Source organism: Crocodylus siamensis, chromosome 8 (assembly GCF_052110815.1).
Source record: "Crocodylus siamensis isolate JL-2025a chromosome 8, ASM5211081v1, whole genome shotgun sequence".
Taxonomy (NCBI): domain Eukaryota; kingdom Metazoa; phylum Chordata; order Crocodylia; family Crocodylidae; genus Crocodylus; species Crocodylus siamensis.
In genome coordinates this window covers 62,573,946-62,577,668 of record NC_143402.1, presented here as the reverse complement: position 1 = coordinate 62,577,668, position 3,723 = coordinate 62,573,946, and positions in this window count along the sequence as shown.

Genomic DNA, 3,723 nt, shown 5'->3' with positions numbered 1-3,723 from the left:
GTTGATCAGTCACACGAACAGAATTGGCTTTTGCTGAAAACTTACTCTTCAATGCAAAATTATTTTGTTTATAGTTTATATTTTATGATTAATTGCAAATAATTTTCCCTGCAAATTTAAACAAGGTTTTGCAGTTTTGAAATTATAGGTAGAAAAAAATAGTGTTCAAAATGTTCTTTCTTGTAAAGATATTTGCTTTTCACAGCTCAAACAGAAAACAGCTAAGTGCATCCAAAAGCTGCCTCACCCTTTGAGCGTGTTCCCAGATCTGAGCCAACAGCACTACTATGGAATAGCTGTGAGTAGCCGGAAGAGCATTGTGGGTATTGACATGCAAATGAGCACACCAAACATCCCACTTTGCTACAGAATTTCTATATCTAATGGTGCCAGTCACTTTTGAACTGGGGAGGGCTTAACCTAGGCGTGGCTTTGCAGTCATGGGTCCTTGCTTCTCTCATTCGTGATGCTTATCTGCATCATTTAGCATTTGGTCTGGTGAAAGCAATGACAGCTCTAGAGCATGGTCCAAATACCATATAGACATGGAGGTTAGAAGTAGTTTTCAGCCTCAGTATTTTTATTATGCAATTGAGTATATAGAACTAATATCCACTGCCAGATTTAACGTAAGGAAAAGGGAAAGCCAGAGCTGATGGTCAGTGCAAAATAGCATATTTTATTCCAGGTTTTCTGAAGTTATAAATTCAGTTTACATCATGATTACCTGATTTCTTTTTTCCTAGTGCATTGGATTAAAATGAACGTATTGCAAAGGCACTTAGATATTGGAGTGATGGAGGCCAGGTAAGGAGTTATAGACACAGAAATTTAAGACAAAAACAACAGTGGTGGTTTTATGTGGGGTTTTTTCTAGTAGTATTGCAAGCCAAATCTCCTCTAAACCAACAAAAAACTTCTAAAGAAAGAATTGAGGTACTGAGCTTTAAAGTCTGTGCCACTGTACATGCCCAGCAGAATAAAGCATTTTGCATTATTACATGTTGTCATTACATTGCCCAGTGTTGTCTCCACATGTTAATTACATGTTTACATGAATTGCATCATTTGATGTAATTACAGTAATTATGTTACTACTTTATCATCAGCAAAACAATACCCCTAATTCACAAAACAAAAACTACATGAAAAGTTAAAACCACAAATGGAAGGGAATGCACTGTTACAGATTAAATCTTCCATATATAAGCAGTGTGGGGGATCAGCTCAAAACTATAGCACACTACTGTTCAGCTCCCCACTGTAACTCATGGTGCTTCACAGTAAATGCCATAAGTTATAGCAACCCCCCCCCACCCATAGGTATGCTGTTGGGTGGGGGGGGGAATTGAGTTCCACTTTGGAACTGATTCAGAAGAAGTTGCATGTCTACAGCCTCTCTCCCCTAGCCCCCCCACCCCCCAGCTCCACTGATGTCTGCAGGATGGGATGGGGCTGCACTCTGGGGTTTGCCCAGTTTGCATTGGGGGGGGGTGGATTGGAGCCCCCCCCAGGCAGGGGGTACTGTAATCTACTTGCCCCCATCCTACCCAATCCAGACTGGGCAAACCCCAGCCACAGCTCCCTCCCCCCCCTTTTCTCCCTTCCATCCTGCAGACAGCACTGGGAGTAGGCCAAAGCTGCATCAGCCCTACCCTGCTTGTGCACAGGGACAGACAGAAGTTAACGAAGGTGCTCTGCTTTGGAGTGTTTTCATCTGAATCCTCATTATATGAGGGTTCATTTGTCACCTGATCCAGCACTTTTGAAGTGCTCTGCAGCCGTGCACTTCTGTCAGGACATGGCTGCAGACTACTTTCAGGGGGCTGATCATATGGCAAAACTCATCTTCCGTCAGCGCCTGTAAAGTCACTTTTTACAGCACCCCGAGGTTTGTACAGGGTGCTTTATGAAGCAATAGAAATTATTTTGTACTACATGGGGAATAAGATTTTGCATGTGTGTAATGCTTATCTGTGCAATCTCACCTAGAAAAAAACTGGTGCAGAGGCCTTAAGAAAGACAATGTGACAGATAATTGAAAGACCAACATTAGACCAAGAAGCCTAGTGATCTAGGAATATGTTAATACATTTCCTATTTGTGGAAGTATTACTGGTATAATGCTCTGTTCCAGTGTTACATCATCCAAATCAATATTTTTGCACCCCATCCCCAACACTGCTACTACATCTGGGATTCTTTTTTAGCCTTTTGCATTTATTTGTCCTTTTGTTTTAATCCTGGTTAGTTTGTTCTCATGTTTTGCTATCCTTTGCTGCTAGGCTTTCTCTGTTTTCTTACAGAATATAAATTGGGTCCTACTACAATCAGAACTGACTGATCCTAGGCGTGTGTGGGGCTTGGGGCATATCAGCCTGTGGGGGGGCGGGGAGAGAAGAGGGGATGGCAACTGGCCAGAGTGAGGAGTGGGGGGTTGGGAGGGGTGGCGAGTGGCCAGAGTGTGAGTCTGGGGGAGGGAGGGTGATGAGCAGGGGAAGGGGTGTGGCGAGTGGCCAGAGTGCAAAGCTGGTGGTGTGCAGTGGCCGCAGAGAGTGGTGGCAGCCTTGGCACATGCCAATGGTGCTGTCCACGGGGCCCCCCAAAGCACAGGCCCTGTGGCGATTGCCCCAATTCACTCCCCCCCCCAATCTAAAGTTGCCCAGGAGGGCAGGTGCAGATATTAAGCAAGAAAGGTCTATTTGTTATCCCAAAAGTTCATGGGCTTAGGCCCATCATGGAATATTATAAGCCTCCCTCAAAGAGGGAGGCCACTGGCATCACACCACCTAATTCTGGGGGACAAATAAAGAGAAAACAGGAAGGGGACACCAAGCAGAACACGTTGGCCAGTGCCCACTGCTGCCCAAATGCACTGAGGGAGCCTGTGGATGCTGATCAGTGAAACTCTGCCCAGAGATGAGAGCAGAGGAGTGGCGGGAAAAGAGCCCCATTCTCACTCAGGTTCCTGCTAGCTAGCGCCTCTTCCTGGTCTTGTAAGTGGCCAGCTTGGCCAGGAGGTCCCAGGGCCTGGTTAACATGGGGCCATGGATGGGGAGGACATAAAAGAAAAGGTGTGGGGAGAGGCACAGCTAGAACCTCAGCAGGAGGATCTGGAGGAGGCAGAAAAAGGACTGCCCCCTGGTGCACTTGAAGTAGACATGCACCAGGGTCCCCTTCTGCCGGCAAAAGGGGAAGGTGTCCGGGGGTTAAACAGGACAGCTAGCATATGCTGTGCTCGTTAGAAAGTGAAACTTTTCATAAGTCAGATTGGATCGGAGCTTGTGGGGGGACGGGGTGCACAGAGCACAAGATCCTGCAGCAACCTAGGCTCTTGCCGAGAGGGAGGAAGCTCTGCCCTGGTGTCATACTAGCGTCGTGTAAACGGTGCGGTGCACACCTGGAAGTAGCCGATGTCAGCGGCACTGGGGCGGACCCCATCTAAGTGCAGCTACACAGCACAGTCGGGCCCGCAGGGACAACAACGCGACTTCAGCCTCGCCGTGCTGTATCTCTCGCTCTCGCTCGCTCGCTCGCTCGCAGCAGGCTTGAACGAGGCTGGGTTAGGAGGCACGGGCACGCCCGTGCCCACCGGGGGTAGCCGGGAGCAGAGCAGAGCTGAGCGGCGGCTCGGAGCACGGGTCCCGGCTCGGAGCGATCCGGTGCCGGGTTTCCCGGGCGGCGGCGGCGGCGGTGGGCGGTGGGCGGGGAGCCGGGCCGGGC